Source organism: Clupea harengus, chromosome 10 (genome assembly GCF_900700415.2).
Source record: "Clupea harengus chromosome 10, Ch_v2.0.2, whole genome shotgun sequence".
Classification (NCBI taxonomy): domain Eukaryota; kingdom Metazoa; phylum Chordata; class Actinopteri; order Clupeiformes; family Clupeidae; genus Clupea; species Clupea harengus.
Window position 1 is genome coordinate 29,428,272 of NC_045161.1, and position 12,824 is coordinate 29,441,095.

General features: G+C 43.6%; 1 protein-coding gene across 2 annotated transcripts in view; it reads left to right on the top strand.

The window, feature by feature from the left end:
• Window positions 1-4,756: 4,756 nt before the first annotated feature.
• The window catches only part of LOC105896432 (guanine nucleotide-binding protein G(I)/G(S)/G(O) subunit gamma-7), a 75,398-nt gene continuing 67,330 nt past the window's right edge, over window positions 4,757-12,824 (top strand). The window contains exon 1 of one of the 2 annotated variants that reach the window (XM_031574742.1): window positions 4,757-5,327. The gene's annotated coding sequence lies outside the window, so the exon portion shown is untranslated. The remainder of the gene's footprint in view (window positions 5,328-12,824) is intronic. The other variant, XM_031574744.1, reaches the window with a different exon arrangement.

The following is a 12,824-nucleotide window of genomic DNA, read 5'->3' on the forward strand; positions in this document are numbered from 1 at the left end:
TTCTGCTTTGAAAGCAGTGGTTTCATCCACTGGACAATCAGTATCATAAACACCATGGAGTTTAAACACGGTGATAGATGAGATGTCGTGTTTAAACTCTGTGGTGTTATTTTGTCCAGTGCCCAAACTGCCGATAACAAGAATAGCTGTTACACTTTGTTTCCAAACATTGCATCATGGGTGTTATTTTCAGCCCGGCCAGACTCTCAGCGCCATGTCCTGCTAATTGGGTCGGACAGAGGCACAGAGTGAGTGCTGTGTTTCCCTCCGGGGGTTCGGCGTGGACGTAGAAGGAGCACAAGTCCTGAAGGAGCACAAGCAAGTGAACTCATGTTTTGTGTGATACAGACTGACTGGAGACATAAGCAGAAGCATCATTTTTCCCCCCTGAGTGTTTTTTTTTTTAACTTTGTATTTATTGATTTTCGGTTTACAACATACAGGTAGTACAGACATCACAAATGAAAATACACAGCTGTAAACTTTTCACCCCGCTGCCCCACCCTACTTCTTTGAGGAGATCATAGACCAAGGTTATAGAGATTTCCAGGGATACAAAGAACAAGGATGACCTCCTCCCTCCCCCCCCCCCCTCCCATCCCTAAAACCTTTCTTCCCACCCCATATTCCTAGACAGGCAGGCATCCAACACAATAAAGTCAGGAAAAGGAAAAACAACAAACAAACAATGTAAATTCACATATAAGCAGTAAAGATGCATATTTGGCAAGATAAACACTAATTACATATCAGTACATCTGCATACAATGGTCAACCCACATCTGGCCGTGGCATAGTAAATATATAGTTCTTAAAACCAGACCAACATTTAGCAAAGAGATGTGGCTTCCTTTTAAGGTTGAACATAATTTTTTCCGACACCATGTATGAGGACATTTCTTTGAGCCACATGGAGAATGACGGAGGGTCTACACTTTTCCAGAGCAAAACAATACATTTATTGCCAGCTATCATGGCCAGTTTGATAAAGCGCACTTTGAATCTCCCCCGAGTGGTTTTGAGATGGGTCCTCGTGTACCAACGAACTCTGGCCCACTGCTGGCCCAGTTCTGGCCCAGTTATGGCCCAGTCAGCTGCAGACAGGGATTTAATCAGCAGTCACTCATTGGATAAATCCTCCTCCTTATGTTCTGCACATGATCTGCCCAGGCTTGATCTAACCCTAAACCTACCCAGGCTTGATCCCTTTCCTCTTCACTCTCAAACTAAATGATCTGGATTGATTGAGTGCAGAGTTCAGAATCTAAGAGTACGTTTTTACCTCCGTCTAACTCCAACCAAATACCACCTCAGCAAATATCACAGATGATGGTTCGATGCGTTTATCTGGTTTATAATTAATTTGAAAAGAAAAACAACAAGTCAAAAAAACTATCCGGCTTTATAGCTTCTTCCTTTCCATCACACAAAAGCTCCACTTCAGATCTATTCAGTGTGATTCTGTTGCATTGTGGGAAGGCACCATTCCACTAGTCACTAAGGATGACTCATACACCCTCCTCCAGATTCCTGGTTCGCTGTGGTTGCCATAACAACGTCAGAATGGTAAATACGTCATGGCAATGTGAGGTCGCGTCAAGGATGGAGAGGTGCAAAGGCACTCAATCACTCACTCACTCACTCTCTCACTCACTCACTCACTCATTCAACAGCGCCAGGCACTGGGAGAAGATTAGCAGGGTTGTAGTAATTGTCCATATTAATCGGGATAATGAAATTCCTCCCACATGTTGATGCTGTTGTGGCAGCCCCCACTCGTCTGCATGGCAGCCAAAACACATTTAAAAGCTGGTGTTTTGCATCAGGCTCTCACTGAAGATTCATGAAGGACCCATTCTCCCCTCCCACGCCCCCTCTCATCCCTACTCTCTCTGTGACCTTAAAGGCCACAGTATGTATAGTCATGTAAAACATTGTGTTTTTTCCCTCGACTCTGACAGGTTGTTTTTCTGTTCAAAACAACTCACCATCAAGAGGCCTACCATTCCTGCGGTATGTTTTAAACAAGAGGATTTGTACGTCTCTTCTCCTTGTCCGTCCTCACACTGACCTGAGCTTGACGACAGCGATGCAGAGGTCAACAGGTCAACTCACTGGAGTCCCAATCTGACCTCCCAGATCATACATACATTCAGTGCTACAATGCTACTCTCTGATTTAAGTTCACCAGCTGAAAGAAAGTAAATCATTGTTCAGATTCATTACACATTTCATTTTCAGAGTAATTTTGCCCAGAATTCATCTTGGTGGATGATTCTATGAACAGGGACGTCTATGATCTGACATTTAGCATCTCAGTGACTCACAATATCCCTCACCGCAGGAGTCTGCCGCTACAGAGACGTATTTCTACAGCGTACCATCAAAGTAATAAGGTGAAAAAGGTTGAACGTTCACACACAGATTATGCTCTCAAAAGCATTTAAAGTGAAACTTTTTTCACTCTTTCAGGTTTTCATCAGGCAAACCAACCCTGATGATTACACTAAACATTCTGAATATAATAATCATCTTCTTCTCTGTAGCTGAACTAGGTGATTGATGTTTAAATAAGTGTTTTTTCTGAAAGGCTGGAATGCTCTTTAGGTCAAGGCCGATCATTGATTAGTGCTGTGGACTGTGTCGTAAAGCCACACAGACCTGCACATTTAGCATCCAACATCGTAGCTGGAGGCTGTGTCCTCGTTGCCGACTCCACCTTGCCAACCTTCAGCATCAGGACCGTCTCCCCCAGAGTGGAGGTGTTACGCCCCCCCTTTGGTGGCCCAATGGGGCGAACAAACACTCCACCACTGACCCAAAACAACTACTAAAAACCTCTTTTAAAAGTACCAAATCCATGGGATTTATTAATACAAACAAGTACAAAACAACTACATGACAAAATCCAAAGCTGAGAGGCAGCAAGACCAACAGTCCCCAAGCTAGAAGCCTCTCCCTCTGCAGCAGGAAACTGGAGTCTTTATCTGCTGCTTAATCACCTGGCCAGGTGCATCTCATCTGGCAATCAGGGGTAGCACAACCTGGGCAGAGCTACAGAAAGGGCAGAAGGGGTAAACAGAGAACACAGAACACATGTGGCTGGTGAGAACACAACAGGAGGTGAGAGGCAAGGACAGCCCCGTCTGCTAAGCTTAGCTCCTACCACAAGCCCAGCGGTGCCATCCCCTGAGGTGGAAAAGGATAGCATGTCTAAAGGGTTCTCTCGCTGTTCTGAGCAAGGATGGAGGTATTCTTTAGATTTAAGGATATTGTTGTACGTCATTTTTTATACGTCATAGTATTTGGATTTTTTTTGACAAAAAACAGAGTCAATTGTTTGTAGAAACAAGGTGTTTTAGTGGTGTTCACTATGCTGCTATTCACTCTCACTATGCTGCTGTTCACAGTATTAAACTCACACTATGCTGCTGTTCACTCACTATGCTGCTGTTCACTCACTATGCTGCTGTTCACTCACTATGCTGCTGTTCACAGTATTAAACTCACACTATGCTGCTGTTCACTCACTATGCTGCTGTTCTCAGTATTAAACTCACACTATGCTGCTGTTCACAGTATTAAACTCTCACTATGCTGCTGTTCACAGTATTAAACTCTATGCTGCTGTTCACAGTATTAAACATCCACACCTGTACACCTGTACACCTGCATTCATCCACACCTCAGTTTCTCTGATACTCTCTCTTCAGTATTTAAACTTCTGTGTTTAAAGATGGCTTAGGGTTTTTAGTATTACCTTTTAGAAGGCCACCATGTAAGGCCAAGGCTCTGATTATAGACCCACTTCAGTTTCAACTCCAGGTAGCTAAGGATTCGTGAGGAGGAACAAACTTTTGTGGATCTTCAGTTTTGTAGTTCCTTGGGGGCGGCCCTTACCTAGGGTGTCTTACCTTAGGGTACCTTACCTACACTGCTCAAGGGACTTTTGGATCTTGGATTTATGGCCACCCTCAGATGTCAGATCCCCCTAAAGATACTGTATAGAACCTTTAAGGGTCGTCCTGTGTGGACAGGTGTAAGATAAATTCAGTTTAGGTATGAATTTATTAACATTTTATTTCTATTAACAATGTATGCCCATTTAACCAGTATAACTGAGCAGTTGGAAAGCAGGTTTCAGACAGAGGGGCCTAAGATAACATTCAAAGAACTGCTTTCAAGTTCAAGAATGACCAGTGACATAAATTCCAAGGTCATAGGGCACCCTGGGCAGGAGACAGATGAGATAGGGAGACTATCTGTACCAGGGAGTGGAGATTCACAGAAACTTAATTGTCAGGCCAGAAATTACGACTGAAACATGCAAGTCACAGAGAGGCGTATACGTGTGGGGCCCAGGAAGCACCATCAGTGAAGACTGGACTTATAAACCATTGTTATCACATGTAAAATTCAGAACGCGTTCTCCAGCCGTGGGTGACAGAGCTATTGTGAGCTCTGAATCTCCGGCTGAATCTTGTCCAATCTTGAAACCAGTAAACTCAGCTGTATCAAACCAAGTGCTACGTGTGGCGGTCCGATTACTCTGATTTCTCTGCAAACCAGCACGCAGTTCATTTTAACTTAACACAGGACACACATTTCTTCCTGGGCCAGTAGTCTTGTCTGGCCAGAGCTAGTGTTGAGTCTCATTTAGGGATATGAAGACAGCTCTCCTAGCAAGGACTCCCTCTTCAGACGCAGACTGGGTCTGAGCGAGAAGGAACAGGACTAGCGGTGCCGACCTATTTGGCACACTTTAGCTGTGCTCTGTAACCATTGCACAGGGGCTGGGGAAGTACATTTCCCCAAAGGCCGAAATGGCAGAGTGTCAAAATCCCTCTCTCCACCAGGAGCACGGATAAACCCTGAGCATTATGGGCCTTACTGCAAACGCATTCCTGATTCCTCAAGAAAATGTTTGTTCTCCTGGATTAAAGGTTAGTTATTTTCCCTTTGGCTTTGAGGTAACATTGATTCTTTTGCTGAATTGCACATTCTTTTGACAGGTCACCAGATATTGAATAATTCTGATTAAGATAAAACCAAAGAAAATATTTGAATTGCGCTTCATTAACGGTGGATATACGTCATGTTGACAAACTCTTGAAAGCAGCAGCCACCGTAAAAGTCTCCTCAGCGTCTTTCATTTGTCGCTGCTAAGGATTCAGAAGATAACGGTGTAGTGACAACTAGGAAGTAAAGTTTAGTTGAGGGGTGGCAAAAGCAGCAATAGAGCGCGGAGGGCGGAGAAATACTAAACGAAGCAGACGAACAAACGGGAAGTAGCGCCAGCCCCCCTGAATGGGAAGTGTCTTCAAAAGGTGAGTTTTCCATTATTAATATGTCCGACAACACATCTGGATGACATGCATTTCATATACAGGTGTGGTTATGTTAACAGATGTCACTATATATGCAAAGCGACGTGTTGGTCAACTCAGACCGCTGGACGCCGTTTGTTTTGATGCAGACATGCACGCACGCACGGTATTGATATGTGACAATGAGCGGGACGCATCTGGGGACGCTACAGCAAGCATTCGTTTTCGTTGTGTTGAGGACTTTACCTGTTGTTATTTCGCAGTATCTTTAGTTCCACTTTTGTCAAAAGGTATCGTGATACCCCACTGACAGTTGGAGAAGATAGTGCGTCTTACACGAGCATTCCCGGGAAGCGTACATGTTTTATTTATAAATTGTACGAGTGCTTTGCGCGCTATCTCATTTGAAGGCAACGACACCACACAACCTGGATCATAGAGCAAAGCATGTCCTTTCCCATCTTGACAGTCAGACTTGAATTTAAGTATCACTGATAGAACGCCATACCAATGCATATTGCACACACAGAAGACTAAACCTTAACTTAGACTGCTGTATCAGTCCTTGACGACAGGTTCTTCCTGTCTGAAACTCAAATAAACTCGACAAGCTCGTTAAAGGAGGTAGCTTTACTGCATTCTCCATACTACCATTGAGAAGTAGAGCTTTTAGAGGAATTAAGGTGTGCCGGTTCCAAATGTACAGAGAAGCTGAGTTGTGGGTCAACACTGGTGTTAGTTTGAATTAATACAAGGGAGGAACAGCATAGACATATATAGATGTATATATAGATGATCTATATATGTCTATGAGGAACAGTGCCTGTTTGCCTAATTGGTATTGGCCCTGTTAGCTTATTATATGCTATCAACAGGTCATATCCAGGCTAATGGGACAATTTGTTTTACAAAACAAAAAGGCTGTCTGATGTCCTGACAACTGTCACTTGCTCATCATGTGCTGCCTAAGGCCAATCTTGTATGTCTCTCATATGAAGTCTGGAAATCTGTGGCTTCAACCGGAATAGGGTGTCAGCTCTACACTCAAAGGTTCTCACAGTGTACTGGACACCCTCTAGAACCGATCTGCCTCCTCTCTCCAGAGCCAGCTGATATCTGGGTTTTCAGTGGCTTTGTGACCGCGTTCTGATAGTGTAAGATGGAGATTTGTGTTTTATCAAAGTACCATGATCTTTGTTACACATGTAGCCTACTAGTCAGTGGTAACCTATAGAGCTGCACACAGGCTAATCTTTATACTTTTTCTCTAACTATTATAACTACACTCTTTAGGCCTGCTCACAGTCTTGCCTTCCAGTTCTCATGGCCTCCACCAGTGCCTGATGATTCAGCAGGCAGGGCCTGTGTAGCCCTATCAGACCCTCTCACAGCGTGTTTGTCTTGGTAATGCCTTTGTGAAGAGCTGGACTTGACCCGGGGGTTGCCAGCTTATTATGTTCACACCATGTTTAATTATGCTAACAGCCCGTCATTGCCTCTGGCCAAATGCTGTCTGTGTGGGTTGGCCAGGACATTTTGGATGAAAGGAAACAGACCACAAGCCAGTTCTGGTAAGAGCAGGGAGCGCTATGGATGACTGCGACTGAAGACTTGAGTTTATTTGGATTTATCCAACACACTGATTTGTCTGTTTTAAAACACTGTCTTTAACACACTGATTTGTCTGTTTTAACACACTGTCTTTAACACACTGATTTGTCTGTATTAACACACTGTCTTTAACACACTGATTTGTCTGTATTAACACACTGTCTTTAACACACTGATTTGTCCGTATTAACACACCGCCTTAATGGCTGTGGAGACTGGTGGACTGGTGCTATCATGTTCAGATTGTGTTGAGTAGTGCTATGTAGAGGTAGATGTATAAGATAAATATAAGAGATGCTGATAGGATATGCTGTAACTCATATATAACTCCTATGTTCGATTCCATAGTCAGTGTGTGTTACGTGTATAGATGTGCTGTTGGTGTTCTAGGGTCAGCGAGGCTGAAGATGGAGACATAATGTGTTTGTGGGTAAACAGCAGGGAGGGTTTCACTGGGCTTCTAATGAAAAACCTGTTTGAAAGCCATGTTGATCTTAGTGTTCAGACACTGAGGACATTTAAATGGTCAGTAGTTTGAATGGTCAGTAGTATCACACTGGCTTGGGCTCTTTCTAATTAGATATCCCTTGCTAATATATAGGTGTCATTGAATCCATTTTCAATCCATTGAATCCAATCCATTTGAAGCCATCCAGATGGAACAGAGATCAGTGTGGTGTTTTGAGATTGTTATTGTTGATCAGGGTGGTGTTTTGAGACTGTTCTAGATTGTTGATCAGCGCTGTGTTTTGAGACTGTTCTAGATTGTTGTATGCTAGTCTGAGGCTGATTTAAACTAATCACCAGATGTCACAATGAGGCGGCAGGCTATTCTGCAGAGGGTTGAAAGCCAGTTGTAATTACTACAATGGTAATCACTAATTACACATCTAAATCACTTAGCTTTCCACAGCACTGGTCTGCAGATTTGGGCCTTTCTAATACAGCCACTATTGAACTCCATAGTGGATTGACTACACATAGTCTTCTATATAGGCCTAAGCATGTCTGTGGCACCGTGGCTCATAGTCAGTGCTGCACTCTCAGGGGTGACTGTAGTTGCTTATGGGATGTTGACTGTCACAATTTGTATTGGTAACAGTTAACAGAGGAAATTGCTCTGTTTAATTCAACTACCTATTTAAGGGCAATGGACGGTGTGGTCATGGTATGAAGCTAAGCACTGTTCTTTGTTGCCATCTTTGGATATTCTTTCCATGTCCTGTAACCAAAGAGAGATGTTCTTAGTGGAAAGAATTTCTTCAAAAATGTTATACAGGACTGTGCATGGCCAACCACGTTTCTCTTTAAACCATACTTGATCATATTTTAATGCCATCGATAAGGAAGGAATGCTATGCCATTTTTCTCTCCAGTAAAGTCATGCATCAGTGATTGGGCGCCACCTGGTGGAGAATTGGAGTTACATGTTTTAATCATCAAAATTAGTTGTGCCAGAATTGTGTGCAAATCCATCTACCCTATCTTTTGGGAGAGGACATTTTGAGATTTGTTCAGTGTTTGTGTCAGGTACTGTCAGAATTTGCTAATAACCTCAGCACTCTGAGAATATGACATTTTGTTTTATAGTGTTTCTCATGTTAGAACAAGAGGGGATTGAGGCTGAGATTAAAATTCTGAAATCTTTGTTTTCAGTGCTTTGGAACATTCTTCCTCCAAACATTATCCCACAGTCCATTGCAAATGTCCCAGCACTGAGTGAAGTGTAGTCAGGATGCACGGCATGTATCTCCAGACGCCTCTCAAATTATGCAGCAGACACTTTGCAGAAAGAAGGTGTCACAACCAACTTTTCTCACAGCACGTCTTCCTGTAAAAGACAGTCGGATGGTTGGGGTGGATGGCTGGCTATCGTTAACATGAGAGTATATAGAATTTAGTAATGCAAGATACTTAGCACATACTATGAAGATGAGATTTAAGTTAACAGGCAGGGTGTGGTGAAGGCTCGGGGATGCACACCACACAGGCGTGTGTCACCTGAACATACCCTGAGCGCTTGCATTCGTGCTCATCTCTTCACCTGAACATACCATGAGCACATGCATTCGTGCTCATCTCTTCACCTGAACATACTCTGAGCACATGCATTCGTGCTCATGTCTTCACCTGAACATACCCTGAGCACATGCATTCGTGCTCTTCACATCAGATCTTCTAAATTGAATAAGTAATTCATTCCCTTAGAGGAGGGTGGATTAACTCCTGGCTCACCTGGGGTACAATGCTGCTAAGGCTGATGGAAACGGTGTGTTCGCATCAAATTACATTTGTTATGTTTTTATTACGTGTTGCCGACATCTGTTCACCACTTCTCCCTTGATTAAGAGAGGGTCCATTTTTAACACAGCATAACACGGCAGATGGAAACACACAGAGACTTGCATTTCTTTTAGCCAAATCTTCATAAACACACTTAAAATATTTGAATTCAATTCAATTCAATTCAATTTTATTTATTTATTTTATTTTATTTTATTTATTTATTTTATTTTTATTTTTATTTATATAGCGCCATAACAATACAATTATCTCTAGGCGCAATGAGTTGACTAGAAACCCAGCTCTGTAGCATCTGCGGGTGTGACTATGTGTTTGCGTTGTTGGCGTCTACAGAAAGGATCAGTTGACTCTGGATGAGATTTGGCCCAGACAAGAGGGCCGCGCCTCGGCCCGATCACCATAGACATATCTATAGATGTCTATATATGTCTATGGTGATCACAGCCAGACCCATCATCACCTCAGTAGTTTGTAACTGTAAGGAGCTCATGGTTTGTAACTGTAAAGAGCTCATAGTTTGTAACTGTAAGGAGCTCATGGTTTGTAACTGTAAAGAGCTCATAGTTTGTAACTGTAAGGAGCTCATCGTTTGTAACTGTAAAGAGCTCATAGTTTGTAACTGTAAGGAGCTCATCGTTTGTAACTGTAAAGAGCTCATCGTTTGTAACTGTAAAGAGCTCATAGTTCGTTTATGTTGGATAATGCAGGATGTCAAATGAGGGAACAGGTCCCTAATGTACAGCCTTACTCAATTTACTGTAAATGTAATGGGAGTATGTGCCTTCCCTAGGGCAACCTTAGACAACACAAAATAACCATCCAGATCTTTCTCTGTTTATAAGAAACGGATTTCCTCAGATTTGTGGCAACATCCCCAGTTAGAATGATTTAGGCTACTCAATTACCATTAGCTTAAATTGTCCTAAAATATTATGGCAGTAAACTTGCTCTGTTTTCAGAAGCATAAATAAAATATTTCACCTTTCACCCAGTACACTACCCTTATCCACCATTGGGTGGCACTGTTGCACACAGAATGGATCCTCCTGACACCATTCGGTGATGACACCATCCTTCTGCTGTGTAATCTAGCCAACTGTTGCCGTATTGTGTAACAGCACTGCTCATCACCAGCCCCTAATGGCTCTGAGTCATCTGGCCATACTGTACACTCCACCATCACAGCGCCATCTTCACCATCAGCAGCTACAACTTCTCTCCGTCACACAGGGCTGCAGGGTGTAAGAGGAGCTGGCTCCTGTTACCCACTAAGTGTGCACAGATCGTTTTACTCCTCCAATTGTCCTGATAAACAAATGGCAGCTCCTGCATTAGCCTACTGTCTTTATTGGCCTCTTCTTGGAAGCTGGATGGCACTTTGCTACCTTTTCGCAGAACAACTCTGTTGCGTCTGTGACCGTCTGTGATATATGGTGTCATTTTCCCAAATTGTTATCAATGTTTTTTCAGACTCCAATTTATCTCAAATGCAACTGCAAAACTTTTTGTATGTAGGGCATCTGCGTTTAACAGAAAGCACCCTGCGTTTGTCCTCTATAGGACCAATAGGAGCTTTGGCAGTCCTACACACTGGCTAATGAGCTGTGAAGAATGAGTTCGAGTCCAAGGCAACCTATTGCTGTGTGCACTGGTGAATTTGCCCGCCCTTCTAGAGTCTTCTAGAATGTGTGGTGAATGTGACGGAAGGATGATTCATCATTAGCATTTGCCTGTGTGTTTTCTTAGCCTGACTAAAGCACTAATTAGATTATGGACCAGGCTTCCCCCATAGCGATTTAAGTTAAGTAAGCTCCACTAGCATGCACCCAGCCTTAGTGCGCTATGCTAGTGATGCGACCTCAGCAACTTACAACAGATCTTACTGGCCTCCTGCTGGTTAAATAACCGCACCAGCAGTGATTAATATGATCTTACTGCATTGATAGTGGTCAGCTTTCAGTAATCAGTGATTACTGTATGGTATTGAGTATATTTGTGTGTGTGTGTGTGTGTGTGTGTGTCTGTGTGTGCAGTGAAAATCGAATCTTATTTAAATGTAATGCATGAGTCACTGCCAACAGGATGATGACCTAAGTATGACCGTTCATGGAGAGAGATCGTGTATGCGGCACAACAGCTCATACCTCGTACCTCTGAGTTCCCACTACTTATAAACTGAAAAATGACTACGAGGCCTTCGTGACTGCATACATCCACTGTGTGAAGCAGGGCATCTGTGATGTGTGGTTTTAGATGTGGGGGGGATGGGGAGGGAGCCTATGGAGGAAGGGTCCAAGGGTTTGCATGTACACACACACCTTATCCCTAATGAGTTTTTTTGTGATAGGTGCTGGGGTTAGGGTTACAGGGAGGGCACTGTCCCTCTCTGAGAGCTGGACCATGTGCAGGAGCATCTTGCTGTCTGTGTGTGCACATGTGTGACCCAGAGGTAGAGAGAAGGGGTAGGGAATAGACACAATAGAAATCAGAGTTTGAAAAGAAAGGTCCTGTTTTTAGTGCAGCCCACTGCACTTCCTGTATTAACAGGCTCACTCTGGTTGAGAGAGACAGGGAGAGAGATGGAGAGAAATAGAGAGAGGGAGAGACAGACAGAGAGCGGGAGAGAGAGAAAGAGACAGAGCTTCCGGTGGTTTCAGGCCCCTGTAAGGGTTGTGGCTCAGCACACCGGTGCAGGGTCTTATATAAACTCAGCTCCCAGACACAATCGCCATGGCAACGATAGCAGGCAGATAAATGGCTCTCTGCCCCACCCTTCCCTATTCTCTTCCCCTTGTGTGATACCAATTGAAGTGTGTGTGTGCAGGGATATGAGTGTGTTCCTGGTGTTGTGAACATGAGTCAGAGCATAGTGGGCAGAAGAGTAGAGGTCCAATGGATACACACAGACACACACACACACACACACACACACACACACACACACACACACACACACACACACACACACACACACACACTTGCTCCACATGGTTTGTGGGCTGCTCACAGTGGCCCACAGTGACAGGATGATATTCATATGCAAATGTTCTCTCACGTGCATCTTCATGTCCCAAGCCACATTAGCTCTGATGTCATATTTTATCATATGACGTGTGCTATGATGAAATACGCTATCATATTTTGTGTGAAGATAGGTGTTGGCCTTACAACAATAGGAGATGGAAATGCAGTCAGTGTTTTATCAGCTGAATGACTTCAGACCCTTTGAAATATTCACCTCACACACACTGGCACAGCCCTCTTTAATGTACCAAGGGATGTTTTGCGTCTTCGTTTCTGTAATGTACCAAGGGATGTTTTGTAAGCCGTTCTAGTCTGCAGCTTCCTGCATTCAGCTTCCACACGTTTCCTGATTTTATAGAGGAGGATGGGGTGGAAGCTCATTGGCTCCCAGGCTTGCTGTGCAGCCTCTAGTAGACTCTGATTGGACAGACTATACCCATGTCCTTCTCTGTAGACCACATTCTCATCACATACCTTAGGTAGCTCACTGGAATCCTGACAGACGATTGAAACTCGCTCCTATGGGGCCTTTCTTTCCCAACCAGCCCTAGCATATCC